Below are 26,831 nucleotides of genomic sequence, written 5' to 3' on the forward strand. Positions count from 1 at the left end.
AGCTCCCAATCTTTTTTCTTTATTAGGGTGATGATAAAGAGCTCAATTAGAGCTCTACTGATGTGGTAAAAAAATATAAAAAATTAAACATTACATCAGTGTAAAATCCATCCAATTGAAAAATACTAAGGATAATAACAATCCTACTAACACACTCACAAGTTGATATGAATTCCATATTAAGTGATAGTTAATATTATCAAAACTTATGAGTGTATTAGTAAAATTATTAGTATAAGTATCCTATTTGTTTTTTGTTTTTTTTATATTTATTAACACCGCTTAGACAAATACCACATGTCCATCTTCAAGAACTTGGTGGACTTGAATAAGAGCCATCCGAAACGAAACAGTCGTTGTATAGATTAATATCATAAATTGGACTTTCTTTAAAGAAGAAGAGGAAGGAAGGAAGGAAGGAAGGAACCTGCAAAGCAGACCAAAGAGAAGAAGAGGTCTACTACTACCATGGCGCACAATAACATCCCTCCGATGGACCCCAGAAGTGGCTTCTACAAATCAGACTCCATCTTCTACAGCAAACACACGCACATCCCTTTGCCTCCTAATGACTCCCTCGATGTCACCACCTTCATCTCCTCCCGGGCCCACCCAGGCAAGATCGCCTTCATCGACGCCTCCACCGCCTGCCACCTCACCTTCCCTCAGGTTTGGATGGCCGTCGATTCCGTCGCCTCCTCTCTCTCTTCTATGGGGATCCGCAAAGGCCATGTCATCCTCCTCCTCTCCCCAAACTCCATCTTCTTCCCCATTGTCTGCCACTCCATCATCTCTCTCAGAGCCATAATCACCACCACCAACCCCCTCAACACAACCCGTGAAATCGCCAAGCAAATTGTCGATTCCAACCCCGTACTCGCCTTCACCACTCCTCAACTTATTCCCAAACTCACCGATTCCAACCTTTCGATCGATGCACCGAGAGTGTTGTAATTATGTGTTTAACCCAAACACAAAGTTACAATCCCACCTTTATATAAATTACAAAACTTCTAAAGTAATTGGTGCACCAAGAGTGTTGTAATTTTTTTTTTTGTTACATCGGAAATAAAGAAGCAGAGGGAGGGCTAGCCCTTTTCCTTTGAAATTCCTAACATATTTGTTAGCAGATAACTGCTCAGTTCAGCTGGTGGTTCGTTCACCACCTGCATGTCCTCCGGTTGGGCTGCACCCAGCTTGGCTAAGGTGTCCGCCCACAAATTCCCTTGTTTCCAGATATGATGGATGGTGCACTCACACCCTCTGAAGAGTATTTTGGCAGCCTCCACCAAGTTCTTGAATGGACAGTTGCTTGCAATTGGTTCCTCTATTAGCTTCACTACCTGGGCTGCATCAGTTTCGATGGTTACTGTGAGTTTGGTAACGAGGAAGAGAACAGAGAGAATGTAAGGTTGGTAACGAGGGAGAGAAAAAGAGAGGGACTGAAAGTTGGTGTTGTTATATTATGTTTCAGTGTAATTACAAGAGAGCAAGCTCCTTCTCTTTATAGAGAGGAGAGGGAGACAATTAGCATCGGATGCCTGGTAATTTACATTGAGAGAAGCTAAAGCTAAAGTGAAGGTCTCTTCTTTACAGCTACACATTGAGGCCTTTACAGATGCAAGGTCTTTTACAGCTATATGTATATTATATGTATATTATATGTTAACAGCCCCCCGCAAACTCAAGGAGGGTAGGCATCGACCAAGTTGAGTTTGGAAACAAGATCACGAAAACGCCCAGGAGAATGAGCCTTGGTGAAGATATCAGCAGGTTGATCGGCAGAAGCAATTGGGAGAAGATGAACAGTACCACGTGTAACATGTTGTCGAATGAAATGGCAATCAATCTCAATATGCTTGGTGCGATCATGGAAAACATCATTGTGAGCAATCTGAATAGCACTCTGATTGTCACAATAAAGAGCGGTAGCACCAGAAGAGGAAATACCCATATCAGTGAGGAGCCAGCGAAGCCAGAGAAGTTCCTGAGTAGTATCGGCAAGAGCTCGGTATTTAGCTTCGGTGCTAGAACGGGCAGTGAGGGATTGTTTTTTGCTACGCCAAGTAAGAAGAGAATCCCCTAAGAAGAAACAGAAGCCCGTGGTGGAGCGTCGATCCGTAGGATCCCCAGCCCAATCAGCATCAGAGAAGGCACGCAGTTCCAGAGATGAGGAAGCAGAGTAGTGAAGGCCATGGAACAGGGTACCTTTGATGTACCGAAGGATGTGAAGGAGAGCAGTATAGTGGGGAGTGCGAGGAGCCGACATGTACTGACTAACAATGTGAACAGCATAGGCAATGTCAGGACGAGTTACTGTGAGATAGACAAGACTGCCGACGAGCTGACGATAGAGAGTAGCATCAGGGAGGAGAGCCCCGTCGAGAGGAGTGAGACGAATCTGAGGATCAACTGGAGTAGATGTAGTTTTGCAATCAGTAAGACCAGCACGAGCCAGAAGATCGGATGCATATTTGGCCTGAGATAAGTAAGAGCCAGTAGGATCATGAGAGACTTCAAGGCCTAAAAAGTAGTTGAGAGTACCAAGGTCCTTCATCTCAAACTGACGGTGGAGAAAGCGTTTGAGGTGGAGAATACCAGCTGCATCATTACCAGTGATAATCATATCATCCACATACAGAAGGAGAAGAGTGGTACCATGAGGAGTAGTCCGGATAAAAAGAGCAGAGTCATAGGAGCTGGAGGTGAACCCAAAGTCATGAATGGTAGAACTGAACTTAGCAAACCAGGCACAGGGTGCTTGCTTGAGGCCATAGAGGGCACGCTGTAGTTTGCAAACCTTATGAGGGGGAAAAGTAGACCCAGGGGGAGGTTGCATGTAGACCTCCTCAAGAAGATTACCATTGAGGAAGGCATTTTTGACATCCATTTGAAAAAGCTCCCAGTGGCGAGCAGCAGCAACAGCCAGTAAACTGCGAACAGAGGTAAGCCGAGCAACAGGAGCGAAGGTTTCCTCATAATCAATCCCATATTCCTGGTTGAAACCCTTGGCAACAAGACGAGCTTTGTAGCGTTCAATCGAGCCATCAGAATGAGTCTTGATTTTGTAAACCCATTTGCAGCCAATCGCAGTTTTGCCAGGAGGAAGGTCAACAAGATCCCAAGTATGAGTTTTGTCCAAAGCCTGAAGTTCATCAGTCATAGCTTGCTGCCAAAGAGGATTAGTACAAGCCTCACGATAGGAGGTAGGTTCATAAGTAGAAAAGGCAGCAGACCCAACAATATAATCACGAAGGTGGATAGGAGGTTGAGTTACCCGGTGTGGTCGACCCGTAGGAGGATCGGTGGGAGGAAGAACCAGTGGAGAAGGAGGTGGTGCAGGGAGAGGTGGACCTTCAGGGAGAGCAGTCTGGTGGGGAGCAGGAGTGAGCAAGGGCGTCTCAATGACGGAGGGACCTGTATCAAAATCATCAGAGAAGAGATCGATGGAAGGATTAGTAAACAGTACATTAGTGGAAAGTGTAGGTAAGTGAAATGAGGATAGGGAGGAAAACATTTGGTGCTCCCAAAAAACTACATGACGGGAGATACGAAGACGTTTAGAGAGAGGGTCCCAACAGCAAAAGCCTTTATGTTCAATTCCATACCCAAGAAAGCAACAAAGACGAGAACGCGGTTCAAGCTTGGTGCGTTCATGAGATTGAAGGAGAACAAAGCAGGCAGAGCCAAAAACCCGAAGATTAGCATAGGGAGGGGGAGTGCCATGCAGACGTTCAAATGGAGTTTGATTATGGATGACAGGGGAAGGAGCACAATTGATAGTGTAGACAGCAGTGAGGGCAGCTTCCCCCCAAAAGTTTTCAGGGCAGGAAGAAGAAAGAAGGAGAGCGCGAGTAGTGTCAAGAATATGCCTATGTTTCCGTTCAGCACGGCCATTTTGCTGGGACGTGCCAGCACAGGAACGATGAGGCAGTGTACCATGACTCTGAAGAAAAGAAAGGAAATCTGAATCCCGATATTCCATAGCATTGTCGGAGCGAAAAAGTTTGATGGTTTTAGAAAATTGGGTGTGGATCATTTGGGCAAATCGATAATAAAGAGTTTTGAGGTCAGACCGAGTTTTCATGAGAAAAATCCAGGTAAACCATGAAAAATCATCAATGAAAACAACAAAATAACGAGATCCCCCCATAGTAGTGGTAGGGGAAGGGCCCCAAATATCCGAATGTATAAGATCAAAAGGTCCACAGGAAACAGAAGTACTTTTATTGAATGATAAAGCAGGTTGTTTGGCAAGTTGACAGGGTATACAATCGAAAGTATCTGGAATTACATGACCCAATTGTCCACTAGAAACCAAAGACTTTAAGCGAGTAATAGAAATATGTCCTAAGCGACAATGCCAAAGCTGAAAAGGAGATAATGAGGAAGCAGAGGCAGGAGCAGCAATCTGAGGAGAGGCAGGAACATGAAGGTGAATGAGCTCATAGAGACGTCCATGCTTACGGCCGATCCCAATAGTCTGCCTCGTCTGAGGGTCCTGCACCAAACAATGAGTAGCAGAAAAGGTGACAGTTAGACCAAGTTCACATAATTGACCAATAGAGATAAGGTTTAAAGTGAGAGCAGGGATATGATAAACTTGAGGTAAAGTTAAGGAAGATGTGGAAACAGTACCAAGATGACGGACAGTCATGAGAGAACCATCAGCAGTTTGAATTGAGGGAATATGAGGAGAGGAAGAGATAGAAGAAAATATAGTTGAACTGGAGGTCATATGATTACAACAGGCAGAATCAAAATACCAAGAAGAGTTACCTGGAATTACAGACAAAGCAGTAGGAGGAGGTGTACCAGAAGGGGAGAGAAGGTGTTTGAACATGGCCTCGACATCTGTTGGAGAAAAGAGAGGGGTAGACGGAGCCGGAGACTCAGAAAAACCCTCAGCGGCAGCAGCAGCAGTGGCGGTGTGAGGAAACTGATTCCCAGGATGAGATTGGTTCCTGGAACGATGAAAGCTCCCCCGAGAAGAACCACCGCGAGAAGAGTGGTTGTTGGAGGATGAGCGGGATGGATAGCGAAGACAATCCTGTTGCAGATGACCAGGACTAAGTTTGTTGCAATATCGGCAGGTTCTGACTGGGCAATTGACCAGGAGATGTATGGAAGGAAGGCCCCGATTCTGACAGTAGAGACAGGCAGTGGTCCGCTGGGGGAATGATGGTTGGTACGGGGGAGTGGCAAGAACAGAGTCCACATGATGAGGTTGGAGAGTACCAAGACGAGTCTCTTCTGATAGCAACTCAGAAATAGCTTGTTCCAGAGTGGGCAAGGGATGGCGATGAAGAAGAGAGGCACGTACAGGCTCAAAAGATGAAGTGAGAGCCATAAGAAAGTGCACCAACCTTTGCTGATTACGATAAGCAGTAAATAAAACAGCATCTTCTTGGTGAGGCCAAGTTGGTTCAGAAAGAGCAAGCTGGTCCCAAACGGAGTACATTTGAGAGAGGAAGTCATTGATGGACTGACTAGATTCTTGGCGCATCCGATGAAGTTGGCTCTGAAGTTGATATTGATGAGCAAGACCAGTAGTCTGGTAGCGTTCTTTCAAAAAATCCCAGATATCTTTGGCAGGAGTGGTGACAGAGTCAAGCTGAAAGCGGCCAAACTGAAGACTGATAGAGGTAACAGACGTATTCCGAAACCAGGTAATGATTTGGTAATTCTTACTGTCCCATTCCTCAAGGCGATCTTCATATGTAGGAGTAGCAGGGGAAATAGTGGTTTCAGCAGTGTCTTTGACCGGTTGGGTGATGTCCCCGGTGATAATTCGCCAGAGCTTCTTTCCTTTGAGGAAGGAAGACATGGCTTGGGCCCATAGAACATAGTTGGAACCATCCAAAATAACGGAAATAGGATGGGAGGCATCAGGACGATCCATAATAATAGTGGAGGAGGGCTAAATGGATAGGGAGAGACCTGTAGGAGCAAAATTAGGTAAAACAGAGTGTACCAGTGAGTCCGGAAGGTCGAAAATAGCTAGGAAAGGTGGGCGGTGCAGGGATGATGTCAGCAGGGTGGAAAATGAGGTCAGCGGCGCACGTTAGCAGGAAGGGCGTGCGGCGCACGGTAGCAGAGGGGGCTGGCAGCGTATGTTAGCAGAATGGCGCACGCGGGTGCACAATAGCGGAACGGCGCACGCGCGGCTCACGGTAGTCGAACGGCACACGCTGGTGCACGGTAGCAGGGGCGGCGCACGACAGGGCAGGATAGAAGGCGCGTGGCAGCGCGTGTGAGAGTGGCAACGGAAGCAGAGACGCGCCGAGAGAAGAAGCGGCGCGTGAGAGCGCGTGAAGGCTTGTTTGGTGATGGGCTTGGTGCCGTTGGGATCGTAGGGAAATTCCGAGCTGTTTGGTATAGTCCACTGTGTACGGAACTAAGACCTAAAAATTGAGGGATGCCAGAATTGTGTTTCTAAGCTCTGATACCATGTGAGTTTGGTAACGAGGAAGAGAACAGAGAGAATGTAAGGTTGGTAACGAGGGAGAGAAAAAGAGAGGGACTGAAAGTTGGTGTTGTTATATTATGTTTCAGTGTAATTACAAGAGAGCAAGCTCCTTCTCTTTATAGAGAGGAGAGGGAGACAATTAGCATCGGATGCCTGGTAATTTACATTGAGAGAAGCTAAAGCTAAAGTGAAGGTCTCTTCTTTACAGCTACACATTGAGGCCTTTACAGATGCAAGGTCTTTTACAGCTATATGTATATTATATGTATATTATATGTTAACAGTTACATTGTTGATGCATTGTTGGAGAATAACAGTTAACCCCTTATACAATGCCCACAACTTAGCTTCAAGACTAGTTCCTATCTGCATCTTGCCATAGAACCCACACACCCAAGCTCCTCGCTCATCTCTAATCAGTCCACCAAAACCATCTTCTCCTCCAGATCGTCTGCAACCATCAATGTTTATCTTGAGTCATCCTGCAAGTGGTAAAGACCATTGGATCAATCTATAAGCTGGTTTAGGCATAATAACTAAAGTGAGAAATGCTTGGTTGATTTCTCTAGAGTAATTTGAAATGAATTTGAAACTCTCTTGGCAATTGGTAATTTTATTTTCAAACACAACACAATTTCGGTTTTTCAAAATTTTCCAAAAGGTTACAATGAAAATAGTGTACCAAGGGATGTCTCCAGAAAAATGATTTTTATTGCACGAGTTACTCTTAAGCCAATCCTTCCAAGGTTTTCTCATCAAGCTGAGAAACCAGGTTTTGCCAAAAAATTTTAGCCACACTTCTTTGGCCTTAAAACATTCCCTGAACAAATGGTTGATATCCTCATTTCCACTGTACTTAGGACAAGTGGGATTAATGGTGAGATCCCTCTACATTCTCATGTGATTAGTTAATAACTTCCCATGGCACACAGTCCATAGAAAGGCTTTCAATTTCTGAGGTACTCTCAACTTCCATAAGCAATTCCAATATTTCTCTATCTCATCTGTCTTTATCAATAGTTCATAAATATATGAGACAAAGAAAACTCCATCAGGAGCACCCTTCCACAAAGGGAGGTCCATAGCAGATTTATTGGGAAGGGGTTGGCCCAGGATAAGAGTAGAAATAGGAGTTGGGAAAACATCATTAACCCAGGTCTCATCCCAGTTACCATCCTCCCTCATCCAGTCTTTAACATGTAGCCCACTTAACTCAGTAGGCATGTTCAGAGGCTGACTAGTAACAATGTCCTCAAGAGGTTTGGCACCACACCACCAATCCCTCCAAACATCCACAGTCTTACCATCACCAATTTTCCATTTCATTCCCTGTCTGAGAATGTGTTTGGTACTATCCCTCTCCAAAGATGAGAGGCTTTCCTCCCTTTGTCCCAACCTTGAAGGGATGTATGCTTTAAGTACTTATCTTTAAGTAGCTCACACCACATCCTCTCTTGGTTGCTAATCAGCTTCCAACCCAGCTTAGAAAGCAAGGCTATATTTTGATATTTGGCTTTTTTAATGTCAGACCTCCATGCTTTTTCACTTTACACACAGTATTCCAATTGACAAGATGAATCTTTTTCTTCTCTAGGGTGTAACCTCAGAGAAAGTCCCTGTTCAACTGGTCAATCTTAGTGGTAACTGTCTTAGGGAAAAGCATAGTTTGCATGGTGTAGGAGAGAATGACAGAACTCACAGATTTAATAAGAGTTGCTCTGCCAGCCATAGATAGAACATGGGTTTTCCAGCCAACAGGCCTTCTCTGCAATTTCTTAATGATAAGATTAAAATGCCTACTATTAGCTCTACCATAAATGAGGGGAACACCTAAGTATTTCCCTAGATCACTAGTTAAAGAAATCCCACACAAGAAGCTCAAATCTCTAGTTGTTCTCCTATCAATGTTAGGAGACACATAGAGTTTGGACTCATGGGAATTGATTTTCAGCCCAGAAACACCACAAAACTCCTTCATAACTGTCATGACAGTGCTGCAAGTAGACAGGGTAACTTGACCAAACAACATGAGGTCATCAGCAAATAAAAGATGTGTGATAACAGGACCACCTCTACTAGTTTCTATCCCTTTCCAATGCTTATTATCAGCTTTGTAGCTGATCATATTAGAAAGTCTTTCTATACAGAGGACAAACAGGTAGGGAGATAGAGGATCACCCTGCCTCAAACCCTTTTGAGGTTGGAACTCCTCCAGAGGCTCACCATCCCAGATAATAGCAGTACGAACACTAGTAACATAGTGCATAATAAGGTCAATCATAATTTTATCAAAGTTGAATTCCTCCAAAGTTTGTTTGAGAAACTCCCAAGAAATATTATCATAAGCCTTCTCTAAATTGATTTTAAAAATCACGCCTCCTTTTTTTTCTTTCTTATGATTCAAAGAATGAATAATCTCTTGGGAAATAATGATGTTATCACTAGTATTATGGCCAGGGATGAAACTACTTTGGTTAGGCCTCACAATTTTTGTTAAAAGAGGTCTAATTTTACTCACAATGATTTTGAAAATAATTTTATAAGACACATTACAAAGACTAATAGGTCTAAAATGCTTGATGCTCTCAGGATTATCAAATTTGTTATTCAGAGCAATCAAAGTTCTGTTAATTTCAGGAGGAATGTGCCTAGTAGAAAAACAACCCTTCACAAAATCACTAACATCAGGCTTAATAATATCCCAATAGGTATGATAAAACAAAGCTTGAAACCCATCTCTCCCAGGAGCCTTGAAGGCACTGATGTTTTTTACAGCCCTCCAAATCTCCTCATCAGAAACCGGATTGATGAGATCCAAGTTATCCTTTTGGTTAAGTTTACACTTCACCAAGTTGTTCCACTAATTAAGGGAAACAATATTAGAAGCACTGAACAACTAAGCAAAATAGGTATTGATAAGGCTTTTAAGTTGATCAGCCTGGTCAATCCAGGAGCCATTCTCATCTTTAAGCATCTCAATCCTCATTTTCCTTCTCTTATGCAAGGTAGTGAGGTGGAAATACTTAGTATTCCACTCATCCTGAGTAATCCAATTAGTTATAGCTTTTTGGAACCACAAGAGCTCCTCTTGATATAAGGCTTTATTGTATTGGTCAACTAACTCCATCTCAAGGTTTTGAAGGTTATGGGAATAATTGATGGCTTGAGAATTCTGAATGCCTTCAATTCTTCCCAATAACCACCTCTTTTTACGAAAAATATTACCAAAAACCTCCTTATTCCAAATGTGAGACCCCTAACTTTTGTAAACCTTATTAGGTCCCTAAATTTTGAGTTATTATAATAAAGCCTTTAATTCGTTGATTATTCACAAATTAAACTCTAGAACCGAAAACGTATCACGAACGAACCCATACAAACCCTAATTGACCCTGGAAGCTTAGAAATCATTTCTAACACTCTAATATTAATTATTTTACTCTCAAATTTTAGATTAATCGCTCTAAACCTTAACTTCCGATTTTCACAGTTTTCGTTCGATTATTTACCTTTAAATTCAAAGCAAGATAATACAAACCGAATTATTTTTCCTAACACTAATTTATTAACTCTACACTTGAAATAGATACTTTAATTGAGCCCAAGCCCTCACATTTTTATTAAATCACAAATTAACCCCAAACAAGTACCATTATATATTTATATATACACTTGTATCCTAAAATCTTTTTTTAAAACATTTTATTTTACAAATTCCAACAATTGTACACACAAAAAAATATATAAAACAAGTCCATCAATTCACCATCACATGGCTAGCCATCACCATTGTAGGTGTAATGAATGTACTATGAGACAATTTTCCATGATTTAAGGAAGAAAAATCTTTGACTTGGTACAAACTTTTATATACATGTATATAAGCAACTAGGTTGGTTTGATTAAGAGGAAAACCCTAACTAGATCATATTTAGGAACCTAATTAAGACCTTTAATCCTCCACTATTCCATTGTATTCAAACTAAATCCAAACTATCCAATCCAATTCCAACCAAGGGGCACTTAAGACCTTTTACACCAAATTCATTATATAAACAACCCCTCCCCTAGCATTTTACATACAAGAACAACACTTATACACACTATATTTAGCTGAGAGAGAAGAAAGGAAGGAGGGTGAGCTTGGTAGAAAAGAGGAGAGGAAGAAAAAGTTTGCTAGCAATTCCAGCAACCCTCAAGTAAGGCACAATACAACTCTCTTTTTCATTTTCCTTTTTCAAATACATGTTATTAGAAGTTTAAAATGGTATTTTCAGATGTGTTATAATGGTATTCATGTGTCAAAAATGAAAGGAATTGAGCCTTGATTCTACCCTTCTCCTATTTCTCTTAATCGGTATAAGACTACATTTTTCCCTATCAATCTCTCAAATTTTTCAAAGGCACACCTTCACCTTAAATTTTTGAGTTTAATACATATTATTTAGAATTTTTTCATCACAAGATAAGTGGAAAATTTCCCCTAGCTGACCTTTTTTCTCACCAACTTTCTATTTTCAAGAACTGTGCCAGAAAAATCTATTTTACAGCCACTTTACGAAAATTGTAGGAAAATGTATAAAAATATTATGGACCTCCATTTTATGTCAAAATATTTCTTAAGGAGTTATCTTTCAAGGAAAATTGGTTTCATTAAAAATGAGTGAATGCTTTGTAAGAAAATCTGATTTTCGTAACGGTCGAGGAATTTGGACAAAGCTGGAGTATTTCTGAAATAACTACAAATCTGGAAAAGCTATTCCATTTCCGAAAAATATTCTAAAAACTAGATAAAATTCCCTACAAACCATAGGAAGGCCGGGCTTTGAAAAAATCTAAAATAGCCCTTTTGAGTATAATCTTTAGGTAGTACTGATTCTGGAAATTCTGTTTTCATTAGTGTTTTATGCTCCTGTGTTCATTAGTGTTTTATGCTCTTGTGTTCATGAATATGCTTATTAATTTATGATCATGTCTCGATATGATATTTCACATGTCATAGGTTTATGTATTTTATTTTAATCCTTTGATGGTGCTCACACTGATGCAAATCTGGAAATTATATTCATGTGCGAATTTATTCTCTTAACTACTTGAATATGCCTAGAGCTACTTGTGCCTATCTTCATATATGAATCTCATGTGTTGTAACTTTATTTCTTTCTATTTGTACTATTTAGTTATTCAAACTTGTGCAATAGATGTTGTTTTAAGAGCATGTCCTAACTCTGACTTAAAATGTCTAACTCAAACGGGAAACTTAATGGGTGGTAATAGGTTGCAAATTTTTGGACATGATTACTAAGATATTGATTGGTTGATGGGATACGTTCCTTATTTGGAAGTTAAAATCTTGCACAAGTGGTTTTCGGAACCCTTGAATGGAGCAGTTGTATTCGGACCCTAGGTATTTGGTATAAGGAGGGATTTGGGCAAGACCCATTATTACTGTCTCTTTTGAGGCCCTGCGGTTGGCGCTACGCGGTATATAACCATTGGCAGGCATCCGAGGTTAGTTTTGCAACAAAGCAGCAAAAGAGGGGCATACCGAATAATCCGCGCCCGATTTTTGTGGTTGGGAGAACAAAGTCTCTTTGGGGGATTTCTAGATTTCTAATATCTAATCTTGTAATCCTTTATTATTGAATGATTATCATGCTTCATTACTTGCTTGTTATAATTGTGATGGTGTATTGGATTGGAAAAAAGGGATGGGGTGTGTGTGCGTTTACTGGGCATTCAAAGCTCATGGCGTTTCATGCCAGGTATCGAAGAAATGTACGAAGCCAACGAAGAGTCAAAGACATTTGAAGACTTAAGTTTTCCTTAGAGAAAGTTTGGAACCATTTCGCTCATTAGTCTAATTGTGCTTTTATTTATTCTTTTTGGATTGTAATAGTAATGGAACTCGTTTTGTAAATTTAAAATTTGAGACGCTGTAATTATTATTTACTTTGTAATCCTATGCTTATCTCTGCGTTGCTTATGAGACCTTGCGTCAATGCCTTTTAAGATCTGTCAAAAGGGTGGTGCGCTACCTAAGAAAGCTGGACTTAGAAGGGAGGCTAACTTGACTCCCCCGGCGATCTGGGATCTTACTTGGTTATTGGCCATAGGACTCATTAGTGTCGTTTCCTAGACTCCTAACCTTAGATAAACCCTATATTTAATTGATAATATATTCTCTAAAGTTAGCGATTTTTGGGGCGTCACACCAAACACTAGCCTCATAACCTAGAGTTTGTAATTTATTACAAAGGGAAGTATCATGCTTGTTCCAACTCTCATCCACCACATTCTTGAAGTCCTCATGGGTAATCCAAGCAGCCAAAAATTTAAAGGGTTTACATTTTGAAATAAAAGGGGACTTACCTTGAGTAAACACCATCATGGGTGAATGATCTGAATAGGTGCGAGGGAGGTTCCTCACAGCTCCATCAGGAAAGGTTGTCCTCCATTCAGTGTTACATAGAGCCCTGTCCAGTCAAACCATGGTATTGGCCTAGCCTTTCCTATTATTGGACCAGGTCAGCTGTGGGCCTGTGCACCCTAAATCCATAAGTTTGCAAGAATCAATTCGCTCAGTGAACTTCCTACTTCGCTTCTGATCTTGGCTGAAGTGTTGTGGTTGGCTAGCATGGAAACTTCTCTTGTCAGTAGGAGAAGTAAAGTCATTGAAATCCCCAGCAACTAACGAAGGCTCCTCCATGTGTTGGCCAATAGTTTCCAGTTGTGCCCAAAGGTCAACTCTCTTAGCATTGTTTGGACTAGCATAAATAGCTAATACAAGTCAGTCAGGGTAGTCTTGCCTTTAAATAGTAGTAGTGATTTGCTGTGAGCTAGCCTCCACCACTCTGACATCGACCACATTAGGGTTCCAGAGCATCCAAATGCCGCCACTCCTACCAATTGGATCCACATGGCTTGAAGCTATAAAACCCATGCAATTGAAAAACATCCCCATTGATTTGAATTCAACTTTAGTCTCCATAAGTACCATCATAGCTGGTTTGTGGATTTGGACTAAATCCCTCAGATTCCTTTTGAATCGATGATTTCCTGCACCCCTACAATTCCAAAAGAGCAAATCCATGGATGAAATTTGTTGAGTAGGTAGGGCTTCCTGGTTGTCAAGTCCCAGATAGGCCCTTATGGCTTTGTAGTTCTCTTTCATTGTATTGGATGGTGTCATTGAGAGGTAATGAAGGGTTAGTCTCACATCGACTTGTCTCCATGGCATGATTCTTAGCTGAACTTCCTCGTTCCACCATTCGGAGGTAATGAGGTGAAATACTTCTTTCTCTGGGGACATGCTCACCATTACTCTGTTCTGTTCTAGCTTGTGCATTTCTGTTAGATGGTTCTCTCTTTCTTCCTCCATGTTTGTCCGGTGGAACCCCAGATTTAGATATTGAGTTGTCTACCATTGGTCTTGAACACACCAGCTTTCTGCTAGAACTGGCTGGTTGTAAAGATGGCTGAGGAAAATGAGAAGCTAACTGTTTGGTGGTGCTCTGTGGGTTAGATAAATCACCATTTCCCATTCCTGCTTCTTGATCTCGTATCCTTCTGTCAGAAGTATCTTCTTTCCCCAGACTACTTGTTACTCCTATCTTGTCTTTAGCCATTACAGAGCTAGTACTCCCTTTGCTTTTTTCTATCGGTTTCATCTAGAAGCTTGAGCCTATAGTAACCTGGACTATACTCTTACATTTCCCTTTACCATGATGGGCCTTAGCTACTTCATGTCCTCCTCCTTCCATTAGAACTTCAAATCTATTATTCTTTTGGGTTGTTTATGACTTGGTGCCCACTGGGCCTCTGTTTCTTTTTCTATTATTTTGAACCATTATCCATGGTCCATAATTCCTTGGATTGGGCTCTGTCATTGACTCTTCTCTTGGCCCTGGCCCATTACTATCATGAATTGCACCTACCTGCTGGGCATCATTGATCCCTGATTGGTTGACCCGCTCCTGTACCGGGACAACTCTATCTCTGCAAGCTTCCCTCCGATGCTCATACATGCCACAAAGAAAACACAATGAATACAGATGTTCATATTCAACTCCGTAGATGTGATTACCTATAAAAAATTGAGATATCAGTGGCTTTCGAAGATCCATTTTAATGCAAACTCTTGCATATTTCCCTCTTGCAGCCATGGCTGTATTGATATCGATCTTTAAAGGAGTGCCTAGGACTTTGGCAATGTGATAGAGGACCTTCTCATTGTAATATTTGATTGGCAGGTTCGGGAATCGCACCCAAATTGCGGTGGTATCCTCCTCGGCTTCATTCGACTTGAAGTCTTGTTGCCATTTCCTCACGGTGACATAGTGATCCATGACGACCCACGGTCCCCCAATGAACCCCTTGTTATAATCATCGACCACATCAAATTTCACAATAAAGAAGCCATTACCAATATCCAAAGCTTCAAAATCAGCTTGGAGCCCCCATAATTTGGTCATCTTAGCCATAAATAATTTGTAACCTATGGTTTTTCCCAAAAGTTGCACAATCAAGCATTTCTTCCATGGTTCCCGAATTTTCTTTAGGAGCCCTGGTAGAATGGTGACCTTAGGAATGCAACTGGGAGTCTTCTCTTCATCTATTTTTTTTGGTTCTCCTTCAGAGAGGAAATCCTCTTCATCTGAGGAAATAGCCTCAACGTCACAGTTGAAGTTTTCCTCGTTCCTATTCTCTGTGAATCTCAATCGAAGAAGGGCTTGTTTGAAAGATTTGGCCACTGGTGTGGTTATCTCGCAGCCCTCTATTTGATCAGAATCAATGACGCCCATTTTGGCTTCAACGGGTAATTCATTGACTTTGTCCGAAGAGGATCTAGGGCTTCGGTCGTTCCCCTCATCTCTTCCCTTTTGAGTTGAATCCACCATCGATTCATCATCTGGACAATCAATAGAGCTTTTAATCTTTTTTGTACATTGAATCAGATGATTTATCTCCTCTTGGGAGCATCCATGTTCATTTCGTCGTGCTGGAGCTTGCAAATCGCTAATAACGGTCATATTTCCTTTACCAGTTTCGTCCGAGAGTGTTGTAATTAGTTAAGAGAGCGAAGCCTACAATTTTGTGTTTGGGTTAGTAGTGGACATCATGATACCCCTAACCACCAAATAATTTTTCTAATAGTAGAGAGGTATATAATAATTTTATCTAAAATATAGGGAACAAAAAGAAAAAGAAAAAAAAAAGAGAAGTAATAGTTATCTCTTCACAATCAAAAAACACATCACATAGTATAGGCTAGTCCTACTAGAGAGTTTACCCAATTGATGAAGGGCCCATGCCAATGTACACATTATTGACTTCATAAAATGCAAAACTTTGTGACAAATTAATTTCAAAAACTTCACTAACAAAACAAATAAAAGAATGTGGTGCTCACTTGACGAACCCAATTACACTAATTCAGACATCCACCAACCTCTATGAAAATTTTAAAAAGATTATTAAAAATGTAAAATGAAAAAGGCTACCAAATGCGGAGCTGCAGTTGCATACTCAGTGAAATTAGTATACATCTTCCTACAACTTCCTGCAACTAAAATTAGTAAGGAAAGAAAAAAGGTAAACACAGATAGAGATATGGAGCAAGCATCCAAACACGTCATAAAGTCGAAACACTGCATTGTGTTGTGTCCAAAGGTGACCAGTCAAGCGCCTCCAACAGCAACAGCTGCATGTATCAGCCCATTAGATCGAAAACCAAAACCCCTTCCACGGTATCCCCTCCTACGGCCACGACCTACAAGCAGAGAGACAGAGAACAAAAAGTGCAAGAAACAGCTAACATCATGCTCAAAACTCCTATGAATGAGCCTGCACAATTCTCTCTCCACAACCCCATTAAGGGTTTTCTCTTCAATGTGGTACAACATAGAGATACCCATAAAACTGCAATTTCCAATATAATCTAATTGTACAAAAATTGATGCCCATAAAACACTCAGTGGAACCTAATTGGATTGATTGTGGTGATCTTTCATACTCTCATCTCACCCTCGTCTCCCTCTCACAGTGACACAATCTCTCTCACTGGAAACCCCTTTTTTCTGCTCTTAATCTCCCTCTCTAGTGGCAATGGTGCTAATCGACGGCGACAATGATGCTCAGATTTACTCCGACGGTGATGAATGTTGCTCAGATTTACGCGATGGTGAGTCCATCTATACCATTCCACTCTATTCTTTCTCAAATTTATTTGTATATTTAATATATTTGTTTGAATCTCTTTTACTCTCCATTTATACATGTTTGAATTTGATTTTTGTTTGAATTATAACCCGAGAAAGAGTGTGAAGTAGATTGATTTCTCTTTGTGTCTCGCTGACCGAACCAACTGCCAATCCAAATGGTGGGCCACGGTCGATTTCGAATATGCTTACGGTCGGGAGAGGGTGGCAATTCCTCTAACCTGACACATTTGGTTTGGTTGACGGGCTTAGGGTAAACCCGATCCGAACAGACCCGTAAACACTTCATATCAAGGATTGTAAAATTATATTTTCTATCAAAAATAAGGTAAAAATACAAATCGGTATATGCATATTAAAAATAAGATAAAAAATCAAAAACCCAATAATCCTACACAATTCTACTCACGATTCTACTATAACTTCAATTCTACAACGATTTGAATCGTGTTGGCAATTTAGGTTTGTATGATCTTACGATCCAGATTTTGATAACCATGGTCTTAAAGCCTAAATGACCATATCAGTTCTCATATTTTACCAAATATAAAGCAAAAAAAATTCTGGAACAAAGAACCACCAAGGTTTAGGATAAGTTCATAATAATAAAAAAGAGGTCCGTGAATTGCCTATGAAGAAAGCGACTGGAGGCTCATAACAGTTTGAACGATGAGAGATTTCTGTTATAATAAACCCCACTAGAACCAAACCCAATCAATCAACTAATGCAAGACAGGTTACACCTGTTTTTCAGGCAGAACAAGCAATATCATAACCTACTGGTAAAGGATTAGTCTGGCAAAGTTGTGAAGGATTGGTCTAGCAACTGGCAGGGCCGACCCTAGGCATACGCCCATCAGGCCATGCTTAACACCCCGAAAATTGGGCATGGTATATCTATTTATACAACAAACCCATATGATAGATAAACACATATATCTAGCTAACAATTCCATACATCCATTTCCATTTAATCCCAAATACCAAATACATGTTGTTCACATCTCAATGCCCCAGTTCTAATCCCAAGCATGCATTTTACAACAAGTATGAAATGGAAGCCAAACAGATAATGAGTGTCCTATAGGCTTACAAATTTATCTAAGAACATTCTTGGTTACACAAAATGGAGTTTCAACTCAACGCAAATACAGCCCTGGGCTTACATTCAACAAATAACAATAAAACAAAAATGAAGCCTCAGCTCCAAGTCCTCCAAAGTCAATGGCGGAGGCATAGCACTTGTACCTGAAATGGTTTCCTTTATAAGATGAGCCACAGCCCAGTAGAGATATACTATACAACATATGAACCATGACAAGACTAAAGATGAGTATGCTCATGCCATGCTCATGATAAAATAATTTACCTCTTTTTTTATAACGTATGCAATGCTGAGATGCAACAACAGATATAAAAGCATTTCCATTTTAAACCATATTTGTTATATGAATACAGACTCCGTGAATCTCTAGGTGAGTGTCTGTAAGTAGGCCCTAATGCACTACCACTGTCATTTTTACCAGTAAACTAGAAGGCTCAACACCTAACCGCGCGGTTCTACACCCCCTACCTAGATTCACCAAGTATTTATCTTTTCGTAAATAGATACATTTTCAAACATTTCTCAAAGAACGGATACATTTCCAATGAAATGAATGTAATGCAATGTCCAATGCAACAAATAAGAAATGTGGTTCAATTTACCTAAGTCTCATGCATTTCTACAACAATCATAGTTATCCTTTATCGATAACCCAAAACAGATATTTCTAAATAAATATTTAAACAATTAAATTCCAAAAAAAATTCTGATAAATACAATCTATTCCACATCTTATCAAATATGAACAACTACACCAGTTTTCATATCGCAATCACGTCCGGTAATCTCTCAAGGTCCATTTCTAACCATGTCGATTTTATTCCAACAGATACATTAAACAAAATAATACCGTTAAATGCCCAAGAAAACATCATTTTCTTTCCGAAATCATTCCCCAAGAATTATCCAGTTATGACATCCTATTTTGATCGAAAGCTCCAAAAATTAAACGTAATTCTTTTATTTTCTTTAAAAATGCTCTTTTGGTCACAAACCGGTAAAAATTTCAAAACCAATCGAATCGAAGTCTGTTTTTGTTCAAATTTAAAACGTAACTCTTTCATAACCTTACAAACATATTCCAAGTTTACACTTTCACAATTTGGGCATCAACTTTTTATTTTTCTCAAAATTTCTCTTTTAAAGCAAATAAATCACAATTTTTTTTTTCAAAAATTCTAATTAAATTATATACAACTCTAAACTCTCTATAATCAAGTAAAAGTGCATAAAGAAGTGTAGGAAAAATCCCTACCTCAAGCTAGAAGAGAAAACAAGCAAAAATACCAATTTTCGATTTTGTCGGATTTTGATTTCCATCGGACAAAACGTTGCTCTCACCAAGCTCTTCACTTTGGTCTCAAAAACATGGGTCTAAAACTTAATAGATTTTGGTAGACCATAGATTTTTCAAGATAAACGTAACAAGAGAAAAAAAAAATCTAAGAGAGAGAGAACAGATAGCCAAGAGATAGAGAGAGTGAGAGAGTGAGAGAGTGATAGCTCTGCAATTGAAAAGAAGAAGAAAAAAAGTCAAGTTGATTGGGATGGGAAGCCCCTCCACGTGGGCTTGTTGCCTTAAGTCCCTTTTTTTTTTTTTGATTATTTATTTTTCTCAATCAATGTACACCCGTATATATATATATATATATATATATATATATATATATATAACTAAAGGTATATTTTAGGAACATTATAATATTTTGTAACATAAACAATAAAATGATATAATTATTTTCTCACCACAAAATATATTTCGTTTGATGGTGCACACCACAAAATATAATATTTTGCTCATCACAAAATATATGCCCATTTTATTTATTACAAAAATATATAATTTTTCACCATATAGTACACACCATATAATCAACTATCAAATATTTATTATAATCCTATATAATAAATAATAACAACTCCCAAGGTACCCTCCTCTTCCACGGCCACGGAAGTTACGACCTCTTTCTCAACCCTTGCCCCCTCGCATAACCACGATTCCTATCTCAACCTCTATCCTCATACTCAGGAGCTGCAAATCCATTTCCTGAAATGAGATGTGTCTGTTGTTAGCAGATATTTTAATATTATAATATGTTATAGATTATATTGTGTGATTAGGCTCCAAATAACTTGTTCTCCTAGTTAATCCTTTCTTTTCCTCCAAGAAAATTTGCTCACCAAGTCTCCAAGTCAAGTCTTCATTTTTATCCACCAAGCCTTCAAGGAAATTTCCCACCAAGTTTCCTCACCTTCAAGGAAATTTCCCACTAATTTCCTCTCCTATACTTTTCCTCCAAGTTAACCCCTTTCTTGGTGACCAAACTTTCCTCTCCTATAAATTGAGCCTTTCACCTCTCTTATTGGTAGCTCAAGTTTCTTATTTGAGAGATTATCAGGCAAAGAAATAAAAGGTGTATGTGATGAAACTTTAGGTTCAACCAATTGTGCAGTATTGGTGAACCATACAACTTAGTCGGGCTATTGTATCCTGGGGGGGACAAGTCATGGTTTTTTCTGCTACACCGGTGTGAGGTTTTGCCTAACTGCAGAGGGCTTGAATCTCCTTAAAGAGAGTGAATTTCCCGCGCTTTAGCCCTTACAATAGTTATTGTAATTTTTTTTATTTTATATTTTCTGGTGTTTTATTTGTAATTAACACCAACAATTTTAAGGAGATTCAAACAGTAAAATTTATGGAGCCAGTATTGGAGAAGCCTAACGAGAATATCGGTGATCTCAATAAGCCCTTCCGATTCAATGGAGCCTATTTCAAGAGATGGAAAGGCAAGATGCTTTTCTACCTCAGTCTCCTCAAGGTGGCCTATATCCTGACAGAGAAAATTTGAACAAAGTCTCCACTGAAAAGATGACCGACGAGGAGTATGCCGCTCATCTTGAAAAAATCGAGAAATACAACACATATGAGTATAAATCCTTGTAGAATAAATATGAAACTGAAGAGGCAGGCGCTAAAAAATATGCCGCAAGCTGTTTTTTTCGCTATCAAATAATAGATGAAAAATCAGTAGTGCAGCAAGTTCAAGATTTTCAGATGCTAGTGGCTGAAGTTAGATCCGAAGGCATCAAAATTGAACATAATCTTGTTGTAACAGGTATTATTGAGAAACTACCATCATCTTGGAGGGAGTTCCATAAATCAATTGTCACAAGCAAAAAGAGACGTCCTTGGAGACTCTAATCACACGGATTCGGGTGGAGGATAAAGCATGAGGACAATATGCGCTTATGACACGAGCATTCCACTGCAAAGGTAAATTTAACTTCTGGAAATACTTTACCTAAAGGTCGAATAAAAATAGTCACTTGAAGCTAGTTAAGAAAATTTGGAAAAATACTGGAAGGCCACAAAATAAAAATTACCTGAGGCAAAAGAAATGGAACCAAAAACCCCCCTTCATAAGATCTGACAAATGTGACATGTTTTGTGTGTGGCAAAAGCGGGCATATTGCTCGAACTTGCGAATTTTGGAAACAACAGTCTCAACCACAGGCTAATGTTACCGAGGAACCATTTGTGGCTATGATTACATATATTTTTATGGTTTAATCTGTGGAAGGGTGGTGGGCAAACTTTGGTGCCAATAGGCATGTCTACTATGATAAAGATTGGTTCAAAGATTTTACTCTTTTTAATGAGGAGAGGACTGTTATGCTTGGTGACTCCAGTTTAACCAAGGTGCTCGGATGTGGGGATATTGAGCTAAAATTTACCTCTGGACGTGTGCTTGTTTTAAAAGATGTGTTGTACACACCGTCCATGAGGAAAAATTTGATATCGAGTTATTTGCTCAACAAAGCTAGTTTCAAGCAGACTATTGAATCTAACCAATATGTAATCACTAAAAAAGGCATATTTGTGGGGAAAGGGTATGCCTGTGATGGAATGTTTAAAATAAATGTTGAGAATAAAAAAGCACATGTTTTTGTTTACATGTTGTCTTCTATGAATTTTTAGCATGCTCGTTTGTGTCATATTAATAGCCGATATGTGGGAGTCATGAGTAGTTTAGGATTAATTCCTAAACTAACAAATAAGTTTGAGAAATGCGAAGTTTGCAGTTAAGCAAAAATAATAAAAGGTCTCATAAAAGTATGGTGAGAAATACTGAATTATTAGAATTAATTCACACTGATTTATGTAAATTTGAATTTTAACATGTGGTGGAAATAGATATTTTATCACTTTTATTGATGATTTTTCAAAATACACTTATGTATACTTCTTCAAAATAAAAGTGATGCTTTTGAAAAATTTAAAGAATTCCTTCTTGAAGTTGAAAATCAATTCGGTAAAAAGATTAAAAGATATAGAAGTGATAAAGGCCGAGAGTATGAATCTTTTGGATTCAACTCGTTTGCGCGGTCTTTGGGAATAATCCATAAAACTACACCACCGTATTCACTTGCATCTAATGGTGTAGCAGAAAGGAAAAATAGAACTTTAACGGATTTAACAAATGCTATGCTAATTGAAGCAGGTGCTCCTTCAAATTTGTGAGGAGAAACAATTTTAATTGCCTGTTATGTTATGAATAAAGTGCCACATAAAAAAACAAAAGTTACACCTTCTGAGTTGTGAAAAGGGCATTAGCCAAATTTGAGATATTTTAGGGTTTGGGGGTGTCTAGCTTTTGTTAGACTTGTGGATCCTAAAGGACCTAAATTAGGTGTAAAAGCTGCCACTTGTGCTTTTCTTGGATATGTAACAAATAGTACATCCTATAGATTTTTTGATATTGAAAACAAAATAATTTTTGAATCAGGTGATGCAATTGTTTATGAAGAAAAATTTCTTTTTAAATCTAAAAATGGCGGGGGTCAAAATTATCAAGAAAATATTTTATCTGAAACCGATTCCTTTACTCCTCTTTTACAAAACCAAGATACTGTAGTTTTTGAACCTAGAATGAGTAAAAGAGCCAGATTAGAAAAAGATTTTGGCCTTGATTATCATGTTTTTAATGTGAAGGAAACTCCATTAACTTTACAAGAAGTTTTAGTATCTCCTGACTCTATTTTTTGGAACGAGGTTGTAAAAGATGAGATGGAATCATTATTATCCAATAAAACTTGGTTATTAGTAAATTTACCACCAGGTTGTAAAACTATTGGCTATAAATGGGTTTTAAGGAAAAATTTTAAACCGGATGGAACTATTGATAAATATAAAGTCAGGCTTGTTGCTAAAGGCTTTAAACACCAAACAGATCTTGACTTTTTTTATATATTTTCTCTGATTACTAGAGTTACATCCATTAGATTATTAATTGCAGTGGCTGCAATTCATGATCTAAAAATTCATCAAATGGATGTTAAAACAGCCTTTTTAAATGGAGACCTAGGTGAAGAAATCTATATGGATCAACGTGAGGGTTTTGTGGAACCCGGTCAAGAAAGCAAAGTGTGCAAGCTAGTTAAATCCCTATAAGGCTTAAAACAGGCCCCTAAACAGTGGCATGAGAAATTTGATTCCTGGATGATTGAAAATGGCTATAAAACGAATGAATGTGATAAATACATCTACTATAAATCTGAAATAAATTCACATGTTATTATTAGCCTCTATGTAGATGATTTACTTATATTTTGCTCTAATTTTCATATCATCGTGAAAACTAAAAATATGCTTAGTGGCCATTTTGATATGAAAGATCTTGGTAAGGCTAATTATATTTTAGGAATGAAAATTACTAAAACCTGTGATGGTATATCTCTTGATCAGTCACATTATGTTGAGAAAATTTTGAAAAAAAATAATTTTTATAAGTGCAAGCATGTTCTTACTCCTTTTGATCCTCATGTTCATTTATTTCCTATTGAAAATGATGAGGATGTAAATAATCAAAAGGAATATGCTAGTATGATTGGTAGCTTGCGTTACGCGACTGACTGTACTAGACCTAACATTGCCTATACAGTTGGAGTACTTAACAAGTTTACTAGCAAGCCTGGCAATGATTACTGGCTAGCCATTGAGCGGATTATGAAATATTTATCTAGTACCATAAAATATGACTTGTTTTATAATAAGTATCCTGTAGTACTTGAAGGTTATAGTGACGTCGATTGGAATATCTTGTCAGGTGATTCATTATCAACCACTAGTTACGTATTTGCCTCGGAAAGTGGTGCTATAAGTTGGAAATCGAAAAAACAAACCATTATTACTAATTCAACAGTGGAGGCTGAACTTATTGTTTTAGTTACAGCCAGTGAAGAAGCAAATTGGTTAAAAGATTTGATAAATAAAATCTCTTGTTGGGAAAAACCGATTCCACCTATATTGATTCATTGTGATAAGCACCGCAACAATTGGTCGAGTTAATAACCGTTATTATAACGGTGAATCCAGACCTATCAGACGAAAACACAGTACTGTGAGATCTTATATGAATAATGGCATCATAAATGTGGATTATATTTAATCTAGTGATAATCTTGCAGATCCATTAACTAAGGCCTTAGCAAGAGATAGAGTCTGGAATACATCGAGGGGGATGGGGTTGAAACCCATTGAATATAGCAGGAGCCATGTATGAGGATACTCAATCCAGGGACCAGAGATCCTGTAATTGGGTTCAATGAGAAAAACGATCATATGATGGCTGTGAGAAATGCACTAAATTACTTTTTACCCATCCCTATAATGTAAGTGCATTTATCCTGTAACGTTGTAGAGGTTGAGTTATTAAAAAACTCTTAATGAATTTCTATAGCTCTTATTGAGTGGGGTGTCATAGTTACAGGAGCACCCTTGACAGAATTCACCTATGTGATTGTGGTAGTGGGGCCGCTACCTATGAGATTTGGGCTAATTCTCAAACACACTCATGAATCCTGAGATCACAAAAGGCCGTAATGTGCTGGCTCTTAAAGCTTATTTGAACACTTAGAATATTATATGTGTGCAATAATTATTTATTTCCCTTAAATAGTCATAGCTCAATGCTGAGCATACTATTGGCTCTGGAATAGATATTATTGTTTCACTAATGGAGGTTCAATGCAGAGCACACCTATCATGATGCATAATATCCTTCTTTGCCTAATAATCTCAGATTTTGCTACCTATAATATTAAAATAGGTGAGGGAATGTCAGCAGATATTTTAATATTATAATGTGTTATAGATTATATTGTGTGATTAGGCTTCAAATAACTTGTTCTCCTAGTTAATCATTTCTTTTCCTCCAAGAAAACTTGCCCACCAAGTCTCCAAGTCAAGTCTTCATTCTTATCCACCAAGCCTCGAAGGAAATTTCCCACCAAGTTTCCTCACCTCCAAGAAAATTTCCCACCAATTTCCTCTCCTATACTTTTCCTCCAAGTTAACCACTTTCTAGGTGACCAAACTTTCATCTCTTATAAATTGAGCCTTTCACCCCTCTTATTGGTAGTTCAAGTTTCTTATTTGAGAGATTATCAGGCAAAGAAATAAAAGGTATATGTTATGAAATTTTGGGTTTAACCAATTGTGCAGTATTGATGAAGCATATGACTTAGTCGGGCTGTTGTATCATGGGGGGACAAGTCATAGTTTTTTCTGCTGCACCGGTGTGAGGCTTTGCCTACCCGCAGAGGGCTTGAATCTCCTTAAAAAAAGCGAATTTCCCGCGCCTCAACCCTTACAATAATTATTGTAATTTTTTTTAATTTATATTTTTTAGTATTTTATTTATAATTATCACCAATATCTGTCATGTCATAAAGTACCACCAGTTCTATACGACATTAGAAACCAGCAGCTCAAATATTTGAAACTCATTAAAGGTCGTTCAATTTAGTTTCTGCCATACCAAAATAAAAACTCTCAGAAGTTGTCATTTTCACAAGCAGCTGTGGACTGCATCAACCTCCTAACAATATCTGCCTATAATAATATTTTAAATTAAGCTTTCATTTCAATGACCATGACAGTGGACCTAATTTTAATGCAGTAAGAGCCACTAATATACCCAAATTTGCCTCAGTAAAATTCCAGGAATAAATTAAATCAAAAGGATCCTATCCAATCTCATACCATACGCCGCTCTAGACCTTCCCCTCCCTCTACCACCACGGCCCCTTCCACAACCAGTAGGTGATCCTTCTGCCTAACAAAAGATGTCACAACAAATGCCCACATGAATAATAATCAAAGAACAAGTGCACAGAAGTTGATTTGGCACTACCTCCTTCATAATCAAATTCGGTTGATGTCTTGACCTGGTCAGCTGGTAGTGGAGACTGATACCTGCAGTAGGTAGCAATTCATGTGGTATGAAGAATACATTAGCTCATGAACAATGGTAATTTGCCATAAAATCATTTGCTCATCAAAATAACAACTTCAAAATAAAAAATAAAAAATAAAAACACTCTTTTTTGTCATTTAGCTCATTATCATATCATACTCCCAATCAATTCGCATATTAAAAAAGTTAAACAAATTTACGGGAAGCCAAACAATTGAATATCTTTGGTAAATGAAACCTTACTAACTCACCCAACGGAGGATGTATTCAGCTCCTCCTTTGAGAGAGAGATTGTAATCATTGAAACATGCCTTGTGGTTTCCTGACTGCAGACGAGACAAATATCCATGTAATAGTCAAATTTTGTTACAATAAGGCAATGCATGACAATATAGACCAGTGCCTACTAAGAAATTTGAAATATAAATATGGTTCAGAGCACCCTTACGGGAGTCGTCCTTCCAGGGGCTCCCATGTATCAGTTATATCAGTAGATCCAATTGATGTAATTTGATGAAGACCAACAATCCTCCTCTGTATTACAGTAATCATCAGAGAACAATCCTAGTAATACATTAAACATATAGGAAAACCGAAAACACTAACTAGAAAGGTAAATAAAGAAATGAAAATCAAAATGTCATGTTGACAAGGGATAATAATATTTCAAGACTTGAGCTATATAGAGAAACTATGTTTTACACTGTCTTACATTATTTATTCACAATAGTGTTAAAGGTTACCGTTCAATTTGAAATGATATGTTTTAATTCAAACTC

General features: G+C 38.7%; 1 long non-coding RNA gene across 1 annotated transcript in view; it reads right to left on the reverse strand.

Moving 5' to 3' along the window:
- LOC145820884 (uncharacterized) overlaps positions 1 to 26,379 on the reverse strand; it is a 137,524-nt gene extending 111,145 nt beyond the window's left edge. Inside the window, exons 1-2 of the long non-coding RNA XR_014362934.1 lie at positions 26,304 to 26,379; positions 25,990 to 26,051 (exon numbers count right to left, since the gene is read on the reverse strand). This is a non-coding gene — a long non-coding RNA (uncharacterized LOC145820884). The remainder of the gene's footprint in view (positions 1 to 25,989; positions 26,052 to 26,303) is intronic.
- Between the last annotated feature and the right edge of the window lie 452 nt (positions 26,380 to 26,831).

The sequence above is a fragment of the Camellia sinensis genome, chromosome 3, assembly GCF_055761805.1.
Source record: "Camellia sinensis isolate YWXY chromosome 3, ASM5576180v1, whole genome shotgun sequence".
NCBI lineage: Eukaryota > Viridiplantae > Streptophyta > Magnoliopsida > Ericales > Theaceae > Camellia > Camellia sinensis.